This window comes from Aotus nancymaae, unplaced genomic scaffold (assembly GCF_030222135.1).
Source record: "Aotus nancymaae isolate 86718 unplaced genomic scaffold, 86718_ANA_hifiasm-v0.15.2.pri h1tg000020l, whole genome shotgun sequence".
In the NCBI taxonomy this organism is placed as follows: domain Eukaryota; kingdom Metazoa; phylum Chordata; class Mammalia; order Primates; family Aotidae; genus Aotus; species Aotus nancymaae.
The window spans coordinates 36,324,467-36,339,774 of record NW_026988432.1 but is presented as its reverse complement, the minus strand read 5'-3'; positions in this window follow the sequence as shown (position 1 = coordinate 36,339,774).

The following is a 15,308-nucleotide window of genomic DNA, read 5'->3' as shown; positions in this document are numbered from 1 at the left end:
TAAACTGCCATGATCAAATTCATAAAATTCATGAGAAAAGGGCATATTTCTGATACATAATGAGAATATAGGATGAATTCAAATCTACTAAAAGAAATCTTGACATGTATGGAAGTATTTATATGGCTTTTCCATGGCCAAAGATGTAAATACATAATTTGTTTAAAACGCTATTAAAAGGTAATTTGTAATGAGAAGACAAGCCCCACATATTTTAGGGAAAAAAAAGGTTGCTTTAAGCATTGATGAAGTGACAAGTGGTGATGGGAAAAAAAATTATTGGATCTGTTGATGAGAGCAGAAAAAGGAAACTCCAAGAACATACCTGTGTTAGACCCCTTGCTGTTGAGAGAGAGAAAAAAATAATTCTTATCCTACATAGATAGAGTCTGTCTGTTGTAAATCCAGAGATAAAGAACTCTGTCTCTCATAAGGATTTTTTTGGAAAAGCATTGAGTGGCTTACTAGAGGTGATGGGTCTCACACCAACATCAAAATCTTCATTTTATTTTTCCTCTTTGACCCTCCTATGCAGAGACCTAGCATCATAGATTTTTACATGGTCTGTATTTCATGACTTTTATCTTATATACCTGATCTTTCTACCTAAATCCCACTCCCAAATGTGCACTTACTTTTCACTTTCCTCTCTTTAATATATGTATGCGTGCCTGTTTGTATGTATTTTTAATGTGGTGTGACTTTGATTTTTTCTTTTTTATTTTTATTTATTTTTTTTTTTTGAGTCGGAGTTTTGCTGTTGTTACCCAGGCTGGAGTGCAATGGCGCGATCTCGGCTCACCGCAACCTCCGCCTCCTGGGTTCTGGCAATTCTCCTGCCTCAGACTCTTGAGTAGCTGGGATTACAGGCACGCACCACCGTGCCCAGCTAATTTTTTGTATTTTTAGTAGAGACGGGGTTTCACCATGTTGACTGGGATGGTCTCGATCTCTTGACCTCGTGATCCACCCGCCTTGGCCTCCCAAAGTGCTGGGATTACAGACTTTGATTTTTCAATGGACATAAATGGTATTGCACTTTAGATTTCAACCTAATTTGTCCTTTCAACACTCAACACTATGTTTAGGATTTCTTAAGCATTCTTACTCTGTAGACCCTTTCCAGTTTGGACTTCTTTTCAGTATAATATTTTATGAAATGCTATGAGACAAATGTAGAGAATATAACCCAATACATAGGATTTCAAAATAAACCAATTATACTGAAATACAGTTATTAAAATACTAAACCAATAAATGTGTGGCATAGCAGTAAATGTGTTTTAAACACATTTAAAATGCAAGCTAGAAGACAGTTTAGTAACCACGATCATTGTATTAAAATGATTAGCAGATGCAATGATTTTGGATGTCTGAAACAAGTTAGATGTGATTTGAAAATAAATGTGACTTCTGCTGGTGAAAAAGTCAAGGTATTTTTAACAGAGCTATGATTTGTTGCCTTCATTCATAATTAAATGAAATTCTAAATGTCAGTTCAAGATTTGTGAATATGAACACATATGTAGTATATACATAATGCATATATTTATTGTGGTTATATGATTGTTTAGGTCTCACTTGTATGGTGATAGGGAAATTAAGATAATATAGACAGTATCTAATAATGTTTATTGAATGGGTTAATATGTGTAATTAATTTGTAAAATAAAAAGCGCCATCTACAAATAAGAAAATACCACTCGCTTTCCTCAGATTTGGGCAAGTCAAGGTTTGGCCATAAAACCAGCTTAAATTCTAATAGAAAAATAGAAAAACAGCAAAAGTTTCCATTAAGGCTATCATTCAATTGAACATTAAAGCTGTAAATTTATTGTATAAATTTGACTTAAATTTTGCATATGATGTTTACTATTTAACTCTTGAGGATCTGAAACCCAAAAGTAAGAAATAAAGTTCAGTCAACTGTGCTAATACAGGAACACAGTAGCATTTTAGAATTGTAACTGATACTCTGACAAAGAGGAAGTGATAGAACACTCAGTTCATGCATAAAACCCACAAAATTTCAACAGTCTGAAAGCATTTACTGTGGGCATACTCTTGTGGATAAGTGTGTTACTGATTTTTTAGTACAATAAACATGCATAGCAGAAAAACAAAACCAAATAGCCCCGTTAAAAAGCAGGCAAAGGACATGAGCAGAAACTTCTCTAAAGAAGACATACAAGTGGCCAACAAACATATGAAAAAATGCTCAATATCACTACTCATCAGAGAAATGCAAATTAAAGTCACAATGAGATACTATCTCACACCAGTCAGAATGCCTATTATTAAAACAGAAAATAGAAAATAATTGATGTTGGCAAGGTTGCAGAGAAAAGGGACCACTTATACACTGTTACTGGAAATGTAAATTAGTTCAACTCCTATGGAAAACAGTATAGAGATTTTTCTTTTTTTTTTTGAAAGAAAAAGAAAGAAAGGAAGGAAGAAAAAGAGAGAAAGAAAGAAAAAAGAAAAGAAAGAAAGAATGAAACAAGGAAAGGAAGAGGAAGATTTTTCAAAGAACTAAAAACAGAACTATTATTCAATCCAACAATCCTACTACTGGGTATATAGTCAAAGAAAAAGGAATTGTTTCATCAAAAGACACCCGTACCAACACTCTTATGTTTGTTGCAGCACTATTCACAGTAACAAAGTCATGGAATCAACCTAAGTTGGAATACTATGCAGCCATAAAAGGAATAAAATCATGTCTTTCACAGCAACATGGATGGAGCTGGAGGCCATTATCTTAAATGAAATAACTAAGGAACAGAAAACCAAAAACCATATGTTCTTACTCATAAGTGAGAGCTAAAAATGGATACACATGGACATAAAGATTTAAAAAACATAGACTCTGGGAACTTCACAAGAAAAAAGGCTGGGAGAAGAAAGAGGTTTGAAAATCTACCTATTGAGTACTAAATTCACTGTTTGAATGATGAGTTCACTAGAAGCTCAAACCTCAGCATTACATGATGTAGCCAGATAACAAACATGCATATGTACCCTCTGAATATAAAATAAAACGATTTAAAAATAATAAAAATTAAAAAAAAGGGTAAATATAAAAAATATTATAAAATAAAAAAGGAATGCATGGTGTTTTTGTTATTAATTTAAGAACAATATCAGTATATTAATTTATTTATTACCTTATAAAACCATGCCAAAATCCTGTAAGACATTTCTATTTCAATTGAGTGCTTCAGAAGACAGTTGTAAAGGGTATTTGATATTCTAAAACTAAAATATAATGGTAATGAAACTTGAAAATTTATTTGGTGAAATTGATATTTGCATTTTCTCTATTCAGAAATCCAAGAAGGTCAATAAAGGATGCTGGAATAATTGAATAGTCATATGCATAATAAAATAATAATAATAATGCATGTTTCATATTGCATACAAAAATTAACTTCTGTTTTTCCAAAGCTACTATTAAGAAAATGAAAGGGCAACCCATGGCATCAGTAAAAATAGCTGCAAGATGTATGTCCAACGCCTGACTTATATCTATATTAATAATTCTTGAAACTCCAAACATCCTAGTTTAAAAAATAAGTGATCTATTTCAGTAGGTGTTTTACCAAAAACTGTGTATAAAAAGCAAATACACATAGGAAAACGTGCTTAACATCATAGTCATTAGAGAAATGCAAAATTAAAACTATAATGATTTACTGCTGCATGACTGTCATAATGGCAAACATTTTAAAGGCTGAGTATGTTCAGCTTGATGAGAATGTGAAGAAACTGGAGTTTTCATACATTGCTGGTAAAAATACTTTGGAGGAGTCTTAAAAAGTTCAACATATACCTACCATAGGATTCAGCCATTCTATCTCTAGATGTTTGACCAAGAGAAAAAAATATGTATGATCATGAATATAGTCTTAAAAGAAGGTTCACAGAAGTTTATTTTTAAGAGCCCTCCCAGCTGGAAACAACTCAGTTGTCTTTCAAGAGGTGAATGAATGAACACATTTTGGTATAGCTGTGTAATACTTATGAGCAATAAAAATAAACTATCAATATATACAAACCAGTTGTATCTCAAAGTAATTGTGCTGAATGAAAGAAGCTAGCAAAGAAAAAGCAATATATAATGTATTATGCAATTTCTATAAAACTCTAGAAAATGCTAACTAATATATGGTACCAAAAGCAGATATGTGGTTGCCTGGTGGTGTGGGAAGGGGACTCACTTTTCTCAGACCAGTAATATTACCTTTCTGATTGAGAGCATAAACAAGGCAACTTCAGCCCCCTTTGAGGTAATTAATGTGGCAAACCTCTTTTCTTTTCTTAGTCATCTTTTGACTCCATGATTCTCCTATGACAAAGAGGTTAGGAAAGCACATTATTTACACGGACAATCTTACTATTTGTAGATTCCTCTGTCAGTGTCGCAAATGAGAGATGAGTGCAACTTTATCATTAAGCTGAATTTCTTAAATGTTAGTCAAACCAAACAACTCCATTTGTTTTTGAAAACAGAACTTACATTAACCTGAGTCTGTGTCTACGTGCAAAATATACAAGAAAGAGTCAGTTACATTACAAAAAAGGTTAAAGTTATCCACTGTAACATATCTAAAAATCAACTAAAATCACATTCTCAAAGATGAAAGATTCTTTATTTCAACCTGTGGGACCATTTTAAGTACTTTGAATTCTGTCAATTAATGTGAAATTTCTCTTGTCAAAGGTTGTGAGTAGACATCCGCTTACATGTGAGAAAGCTGAATGTCAGAGGTAAACTGTCACACGTGCTTCTGCCCATGCAGAGTATGGCACTAAAGCTCAGATGTCCCAGTTCAGTGGTCTTTGGATGAAAGTATTCTCTCTTCCTAATATGAAGTATTTGCCTTCTAAAATAATTGCACATTAACCACACATAGGTTATTCTCTTTTTAAGGCTGGAGACCTTAAAGGAAATTTAATACCTGGAACCTTTATCTCTATGAATAGAACCTTCTTTTTCCCGCTTTTTAAATTTTTTAATTTTGAAACAATTTCAAACTTATAGAAAAAAATGCAAAAAAAAAAATATGTTCCTGAATCACTGGAGAGTAAGTTATTGATGTAATATCCCATCATCTTCAAATATTTCAGTTGCACTTCTTACAAACAAGGATATTCTCCTACATAACCACTATAGGAGCAGGAAAGTAGGAAATTAATATGGATCTGTTACAATTAGCAAATACTCAGATGCCCATTCAAGTTTTGACAATTGCATCAAAAAGTTGTATCAATTGTATCAATAGTTCCCTTTTTGGCAACAGGTTCTGATGCAGAATAATGAGTTGGTTTAGTTGTAATGTATGTTTAGCTTCCTTCAATCTAGAAAGGTCTGTCAGTCTTTCCTTGACTTGTCTGACCTTGGTATTTTTGAAGATTACAAGTCAATTATTTTGTTTAATGTTCTCAATTTGAGTTGTATTGATTTTTTTCCCCTCACAAAAATATTCAGGTTATGTATTTTTAGAAAGAATTTCACAGGAAAGACACTGTGCTCTTCTAATTGCAGTTTATCAGTTGGTACATTACTACCATTTGTCTCTGCTGATAATTTTTAACTTGATTACTTAATTAAGATGATGTCTTACAAACCTATCCACAGCAAAGTTATTGGATGATAGAGAAAGAGACAGAGAGGGAGGAAAGACAGTACCATGTATGATAGAACATTTGTTTCAGCTGTATAAAGATGATCCCTGTCAGATTTCAGACCCTGGCAAAGATTAAAAAAAAAATAGCAGGCCCCTGTGCTGAAAAGGGAGACCAGGAAGCTGTCGATCAATCTTTAGGGCCTGATGCAAACAACTTTTAATCTTGCCAAGGAACTTTCTAAAGTGTTGATGAACTTTCCTCAATCCCTGAAAAACTAGTTTGCCAGACAAGAAAGATATTTCTGGGTGAGAACTGTCAAACCAACATTTGCATCCTGCTCCAGTGTTTTTGAGAGATACTGAAAACAATTTTACAGTAAAGGTAGTCAAACTAATGATTACCTATGGGGGAAAGTGTCTGTCCTAGACTGGCATTCTTACTGCTTACTTAAGCACTGTATCCCTTAATCAACAAAAGGTCTTGAGCTCTGGGCCCCAGGATTATCCATAGCTCTTCATTTGGAGAGTAAGCCATTGAGCATGATGTGGGAAAAGAGAGTAGTCATGATGATTTCTTCTTCTAAACCTTAACCTTGACCTCACTCTCCCAACCTGGGCTCAGTGACATCATGCTGCTGACTTTGGTGTGGAAACAAAGATGAAGAGGTGAAAGCAAGGGCAAAAAGCAATGATGAAGAGGTGAAGGCAAGGGCAAAAAATAAAATGAAATAAAGCCAGGCCTGTAAACTCCCTGTTCCATCTGGACCCTGGCTGAGTCATCTCTCATATCAAAAAGGTAGCTTCAGGACAGACTTGGAGACTCCAGAACTGCTGCAGTCAGACACCTGCTTCAGAAGGGCAGACCCATCTAACTCCTTCTGCTCACACTCCACCAGCCAGTTGTCTTGAAACCTGGGTCCAGGTTCAACAAAGGAGAAAAACAATTAGCTTACTATGAGAAATAATTCTCTAGCAGCAATTCTACCTATGTGGGGGAAATTCTGAATGTTGTGGATCCCAGACCAGCTACTGTATCATCTGCCTTTTTCTTCTTAATCTTGGGCTGTCACCCACACTGATTTAGTTACCCATACTTTCTTTCATGCCCCATATTCCATTGCTGCTTTTCTCAATGAGGATGTGCTGTTTATTTCATGCTTCCAATTTTGAACAGATCCTTGAGTAGCTGGTTGATTTGGCTTCAACCCTTCATAGAACAAGCCCAGTTGGGTCCCTTTGACTCACTCCTGCCCTCTGAGCATCCTCCCTGAATGTTGGATGACTCCTAGACTTCTTCCAGTGAAAAGGAATGAAGAGTAGAAGAAGTGGACAGGTGGGTGTGAGCTTCAGAAGCAGTTCATAGTGGTGGAAGAAGAAAAGAGAAAGAGATAAAATAAATTAATTCTGAACTAATAACAATGCACCAATGGGTTGGCTTTACTGTGAGACTTTCACCTTCACCATTAATTTAAATAATGTTCTAAACAAGAAGAGACAGAAGATCCTTTAGAGGTTCATTCTGTGTCACTCTTTTATTTGTGTGTATTTTTTAAAAATCCCAGGAACAGAGATGTCAAAGGTTGAACAAGGAAACCTAGCCAGTTGGCTGAAAAGGAGAGCTCCAGTTTCTGAATCCTTATCTCTGCAACTGGACAACTCCCTGCCTGAAAGCAAGAGATGAGCAGGGAAAGAGCACAGAGCTCCAGGAGAGGGAAACAGCATGGAAATGGAAGTAAGTGATGGGGGGGCACCGAAGACAGGTTGGCTGATCCTACAGTTTTGTCAAAAGCCAGCCTGGTCCCCCAAGCTCCTGCTGCTTGAAAGGCTATTTATGTTGTGGAAGACAGGAGGGAGCCTAAAATCCTGCGTGTTGGAGTCAGTCATATTTAGGTGTCTTCGTATGGCTCCATGGCAGAAACCACATCAAAAAGGCCCCTCTGTGCTACCGATATGATTATTGAGGGGCGGCTGTGGGGTATCCTGTGGCTTTCTGTGCTGCCTCCAGACTCAGGACTATACCCAGTTCCTCCACAAGTAACATAAGCTGAGAGCATGTAGGGCTTCTCATTAACTTAAGAGCTCTCTCTGCATGAGCTAAATATGTTACTTTCATGCTGGAATTTCATTGATCTTCTTCCTCTTCTTCCTCATTGCCTCCTCCTCATACATACCTGTTGGAAAACCCAGGCTAGCAGATTTCATTATTACTTTGCCTAAGATGGACAAAAAAACTATAATATTTTCTTTAAGGCTCAAAAATTTCCAGTTCATCCCTTCAAGATTCCCATTCAGAAATCATCTTACTAAAAATAAAAAATGAATGGTTTTCTTCTATATTTCAAATATATTTTTATCAATTAGAATTATTGTCTCAATTATTGTGATTTAAAATACAGAGATTTTCACAGACTTCAGAACATTTATTTATTTCTTCTAAACCATCATCAGAACACTGAGGATTAAGGCAGAAGAAAAAACTTAACAAAGTTATCTGTTTCCAAGGGACTCAGATTTGGGCAGAAAAACATGAATGTTATGCAATATGATAAAGGCTTTAACAGGTATGAACCAATGTGAAGATACTCAGGTAGGAAAATAGGGTAGTAAAGCTTGCTGAAACAAAGGACATATGGCTGTCTTTAGATTTTCTGATAGGAAAAGAGAGAAGAACCTATCAGGTATCTGTTAGTGCCCCCAAAGTTGAAGGTACTTGTGTGTTTGTGTGAAGTGAAAAGTGGGATGTTTTGCTGTGGTTATAGCATGGAACTGTTGGGCCCAGCATTGTAGGGGATGGTTGGGATCTAGGGTATGGGGATGATAATGGTGAGACTGGAATGGAATCTTAGAATCATCTTCCCTTTGTCCCCTCACTGTATGTTACAATGAGTTGCTTTTGACCTGGATGTCTTACATGGCAATTTCTCCCAAAAGGCAGACATGGAAACATAACTTGGGAAAGGTTTTATTCCATGATGTTTTACAAAGAGTGGGCTCAGCTCTTGTGAGAAGCAGTCCTACATTTGTATCTTTCATTACTCTTCATTTCAATCCTGCCATTAACTACAACACCTTAATTTTAAAACTTTGAAAGTAGTATTTCATCACCAGTCCATGTACAGTATAAAGACTATACATCCATCAGACTATGTAATATCAAAGAACCTTTTGTTAAAAAAGAAAAAAAGAATAATCTTTTTTCAAGAGAAAATATACTCATTTTTACAGTACCAACTCCTTGGCCTGGTACCAAGATCCTCCATGGGCCGTACCTCCCTTTCAAATTATTTACCTTTCTGTTTCCCTAAACAACTCATTTATTTGATCCTTCATGTGGGGGTAGGAGGATTTCCATTGACTCCCTTTGACTTGCTTTTCTACAATTTGCATTCTTTCCCTTCTACATTTGTTCAATCTTATCTTTCTCTCCATTTTACTATCTGCATTTTCACCTCTTTAAACCTACTCATCTTTCAAGGCTGGACTAGTTTTCTACCTAGGGTGTGAAGTCAAACTGATTACAGTTTGTTTAAAAATTAAGTATCTGCAATTCCAAAATATTCATTTCTGTATCACTTATACTGTCTATATTACTCATACTGTCACTCCATATACTATTACTAAAAAAAATAAAAGTGACAGGATAGCAAATTAGAAAAAGAAATATCTCTGGAAAACCAAACTCCAATTTGAGCTGTATTCAAACATGTGCGTTCAATTTTCTCATCTGAAAATGGGATAATACCTTAAAAGATAAATACCTTAAAGCATTATTGTGATAGACAAAATAAAATATGTATAGTGCTTGGCTGAAGTAGCCTCAGTTCTCTTTTGTTTGAAATGTCTTTCAAGTTTAGTGTTGCAGTAGTACTGTTGTATACGATAATCAGACACTGTTGTGAATTCTAATTTCTCATGCATTTTATATTTCAAATTATGTTAATGACTTAAGAGTAATAACTATTTCTCTTGCTTTATATCTCTACATTATCTAGATCATAATGGGTTCTAATGAAATATCATTTTTAATCAAAATACTATATATGAATGCCAAATAGTTATTTGAAATAAAAGCATTATTTCTTCACATACACATAAGATCATATGTTTGATGTGTTCACTAATTCTCTCCTAGGAAATGCCAATCCAACTTGCTCTTTTTTCTATGACTGTCCATCTCTCTTTTAGAAAGCAAAATCATCTTTGAGCCCAAATTCAACATACCCATTGCTGAGTCATAATTTGAAAATATTAAAATGGAGTGGCCAGATGGCCAAATTCAGGTATGACAGGGAGATTTGGAGAGGTTCTGATCAGAATTCAGTTAAGGTCCTTCAAATTAGTCTGCTAGCACTTGGGAAATCTTCAAAAATCACTTCATATATATTTTTCCCTTAACTCACTATCTTTCTAAAAACCATCTCAATATTGGGTCAGATTATGCATATTAAGGGATCTGTAAAAGCCATGCTAATTTAAACTGCAAGCACTGAGCATTACAAATGACCTACACCAGTAAAGCCTCTAAGTCTATAAGTATGTGCCTCATCAGCTTCCAAAAAATCAGGTCAGGAATTGCTTAGTTTAGAAATTGTCTTGACAGTGTAACCATAGTCCTTTAGAAAAAAAAAATGCTTAATAGCATCATATGATTGCAACAGATTTTAAAGATCAATGAGCCTTTTTCTCTACCTACATATAATATCTTTCTTGAGAGCGTTGCTGTTCTCTTTTTATGGATCATCAGAGACACCCTACCTCCTATCTTTGGCTTACCCTATATTATTCTGCCATCATGTTATTTCTATCATCCTTCTTTGATTAATGCCATCAAAATAAATGCTCATCATTAATTCACAAATGCAAACATTAAGTAGTCTGGCCTAGGATACATTCTGAACACTAGTCTGACATACAAGGTCTTTGACAGTAGGATCTCAAAGCATCTTTCAGCCTCATTTATTCAATATTTAACCGGAAGTTATAACATTCTTACCAGTTTTTAGGCATTTAGAAAGAACATACACAAACAAATTTGATGGAGACCTGACCTCAAGTTGCTTAGAGTTCAGTAGAAGAAACAGAGGAGTACTCAAGTTAGTAAAATATAATATTGGGAAAACAGAAAGAAGATACTAGTAAAAACAGAATTTTAAAAGATCCCAGAGGAAAGCTCTTTGAAAGTCAGGGAAATAGGAAGAGAGGTTAAGATGAAATGCTACCCAAACCAAACCTTGAAGGATGAATAGGAGAAAATAAAGAAGTCATTGATAGATAGCACACTGAAATGGATGAACATGTATGGAGGAAAATATATCAAGCATATTATCTCTGTTGAGTATTGCAATTAATTCAGAAATATTAAAATATAAAAACACAATGTCCAGTGAATTAGACAATGGTACTGTGCATCAGATTGAATTCTCCAAAAACAGCAAAAGCAGTATTTCGGTCCTACCTGGAAACTTGCCACTTAACCCTCAAGAGGCAGAGTCTTTTGTCATCCCCTTGAACCTGGGAGGGCTTGTGACTTTTCAAATTAATGAATTATAGAGGAAGTGATTATACATAGCTTCTGAGGATAGGTCATAAAAAGACCACAGCTTCCACTTGGCTTTTTTATTTCCCTTGATTTTTTTTTTTTTTCACTGTGCTATGAGATAACCAAGAAGCAACTTGAAGAGTCCTCGAGCAGGTGTTCTGACCAACTGACCCAACTCTGAGTCTTCCCAGACAACAGCCAACATTGACCAACAGATACAGAAATGAGCCTGCCCTCAGATGAATCCAGTCTAGAGCTTTTCAGCTGCCTCAGCTGACCCCGAGTAAAGTAGAGGTGATCTGACTGTGACTAGTCCTGTAAAAATTGTACTTAATGAGGAGCAACATAAACAACTTTCTTGTTTTAAGCCCCTAAACTTTGGGGTGGTTTGTAACCTAGCAAAATAGGCCAAGAAATGGATATACTATGAAGAATTTGAGGATCTTAAATAAGGATTTTATGGTTTATCATGACTGTTTTGGAGAATGTTTAAGCAAGGAGGTAATTTGACCAGATTTTCCTTTTAGCACAATAAAGACGACTGAATTGGAGAAGAGTAAGACAAGAGTCAGGAAGACCAGCTAGTGGGATACGGTAATAATTCTAAATAAAATTATAAAATTTTTAAATACTTCAGTAATTTTAAAATAAAAAATGTAAAATAAGTTAAAAAGATACTAAGCAGGAAATACCAGAAGGGATTGACAGTCATTATATATTTCGTAGAAGTTGAAATTAATTGCCAATCTAATTTTGATGATAGATAAAATGATAATGTGATCACCCAAATTGTGAATACCATTTGCAAAATATGTTTTGTGGGAAAGGTGGTTGCTGAAATTAATTTTAGACATGAATTTGAAGTATCCAAGTGGCCCCCATCCAGAAGGAACCTGGATATATTATCTATAAATCAGAGTATACACTTTGGACGAAAATATAGATCTAGGAAACAAGAACATAATGGTTAGTTATTGAAATCATGGGAATGGAAGAGATGTCTCCAACATATTTTATAGTTGGAAAAAGAGAAAAGCCACGATGATGACCTGGGAAATGACAACATTAAGACGAAGACAAAGAAGATTCACAAAAGTAACCGAGATGTAGCCAGAGAACGGCCTAAGATTTTGTTATTTCACAATCTGTATGTTAGGAATTTGGAAGCAGCATGGCTGGATGGCTCTGGGTCTTTCTATGATGTTGCTGTCAAGATGCCATCTGAAGCTGCAGTCATCTAAAAGCTTGAAGGGGCTGGGGGATCCTTCTCCAAAGTGGCTCACTTTCATGGCTGTTGTAGGAAGCGTCTGTTCTTCCTCCCCCAGTGACTCTCTGCATAAAGGAGAGATGCACCATGTAGTAGCTCAATTTCCTCAAAGTGATTGAATGTAGAGAGCAAGGAAAAAGCTATAATGTCATTGTGACCTAGACTCAGAAGTCACACATTATCAGTTCCACACCATCACAATGGTTATATGTGTCAACCCCACTCAGTGTGGTATGAGACTACACAAGATACATATATCAGAATGTAGGCCATCTTGGAGGATAGCTGCTACATCATGGAAGAAGACTGCCAAAATATAAAATACTAAGTATAGAATAAAAATTCTCATCTACATGTCCACACATTTTCTTTCCATTCAAAATAGTTCACCCACTTTTCTTGACTACATCATCTAGTTTCCCTTTTTTGAACTATCATTTATTCTATTTCACACAACTAAAAGTTGCTCAACTTTTTTCTCTTTCTCATCTTCATTTTCTAAATCCTTTTCATATTTCACAGTTCAACTTGTAAACAAATTTATCCTTGTTATTTAATTCTGTCTCAAAGCAAAACTTTGCATTTCACTTATCATGCATTTATTCATAAATAGTTATTCTGCATTGATGTTATGCCAGGCATTGATTTAGAAAATAGGGATACAACAATAAAAAGAAAGTCCTTCTACTCATGGATGTTATACTGTAGGGAGGAAGAATAAAATAAATTGACATAATACATATAGTACAATGTAATATATTATATAGCATATAGTAATTGGAGTAGAAATATATGTTATGACAAACAAATAAAGCTATGGTATGGGGAATAGTGGGGAAGCAGCATGTTCTTTTAGGGAAGGATTTTAGGGAAGACCCCTCTGAGGAATAAACTTAGGAGAAAATCTCAAATGAACTCAGGGAGATATTTAGAAACAACATCAGTATCAACTAACAAATCACACAAAAAATCCCGTGTTCACTTATCTATTACTACCTAACAAACCACCTGCAAATTTAATGGATTAAAATGTTAAACAATCATTTTTTTTTTCACTCACACATCTACAACTTGGGCAGAGCTTTGTTACCACAGCTAGTCTTTGCTTCAATTGTGTCAGCTCATGAGCTTGACTAGGACCAGAAAATCCGTTTCCAAGATGGCTCACTTATGTGACCAGCCAGTTGGTGCTTTCTGTCAGCTAGGAACTTAGTCATACCTTCCATCTGAAAGCCTAGTACTTTCCTACATGAGTCTCTTAATGGGGCTGATTAGGCTTCCACAGAGTATGGTGATTAGATTCCAAATTCAAGTAAAAAGACAGAAAATGGAAGCTTGCAGTCTCTTATAGTACAGCCCTACCAATTTGCACAGTGTCACTTTTACCATATTATTTTGGTCAAGCCATCACAGTGACCACCCAGATTCCAGGGGAAGTGACATAGAAAATAATTTTTGATTATTTTTAACCTAACACATCCAATACTTGGATATTTTTAGCCATCTTTTCTAATCAGAAATAGTTCTCATAGTAAATTTCTTTAAAGTAGACATTGTCTTATATTTTGGCCTAACTTGGAAATAATATGATAAACATTTGTTTAAATGAATACAAAATTTTATAAGTTTAAAAGAGATGTAAGCCCCAAATGACATGATTTGATATAAACATACTTAAAAGCATTCATTTATCTTATTCCATCTCTACCTTATGAACAAATATGAGGGTACAGGATCTAATACTCAATTCATTAATCAAGAAAGTGGATAAGTTCAAGTTATATACAAAGGCATAAAAAGAGACTTAAAAACTAGATATTGCCTTGAGACACCTGAAAAAATCATTTAAAATTAGTTATAATATGACAGTTTTGAGTACATAAGTTAAAATAATGTCAAAAAAGCCAGGAAATATTCACCACTGTGTCCAAATGCCTTGCAATAGGAGGAGAGGAGGGCTATATTTGCATTGAGTTTGAAGAAGGTACAATGGTAAGGCCAACAGGCTAATGATGCATTCATATAATTCACTTTTAGGAATATAAGAAATAAACAAAAATAAGTAAGACTGTGCCACCGAGGCAAGACATCATAAAATAGAGATTATTGATTAGGCTGAGTGAAAAAAACTGCTAATAATTCATGATGTAGGAAGCATTTTTACTACCACATCAAGACAATGGTTAAGAAAATTGAGGTGAGATAAAAGAAAACAGATTTTGACAGTGCTATTCCCTGTCTAGAGAATGCCCTTTTTAGGTTATGTCAGAATGAAAAAAAAAAAAAGTTATTTCGGTAAGGAAAATTTTGATCATATTTTTGCAAAATCTCTCTTCTAAATCTGCCTTTATTTTTAGTTAAAGCAAAATATCCTTAAACCACACATTTTCTCAAAGTAGTCTTTAAGTAGGTGACGTTTAAGATTCTTTTAGCTTTAGAAGGCTGATGGAGAAATTTGGGCTCAAATCCTGACTGTATCGCTTAACTTGCTTGGAGAAAGTAGAAAAAGATTCTTTGACACGTTGGTCTATAATTTTTTTATCTAAAGGGGAGAAATGAATGCTATAAGGACTGCAACCAGATTGGTAAAATAATTATCATATTAATAATCAACACTCTTTCAGTCTTTCAGATTCATCTTCTCCAGGAAGTCCATTGTATATTATTAGGTTTATGACGAAATTTAGTTCACCAAATCAGAATTCCTGTTCCAGGATTTAGGGTTTTCCATAGGGGGATTCAACTCTATTTATACGACCACATCTTCTCCAGTCTCAAACTGAATGTTGAGAATCCCAAGAATATGTGCTGATGCTCTTTTGAATGTAAAATTTTGTACATAGAAACTAATTCTTACTTACAGGCTGTG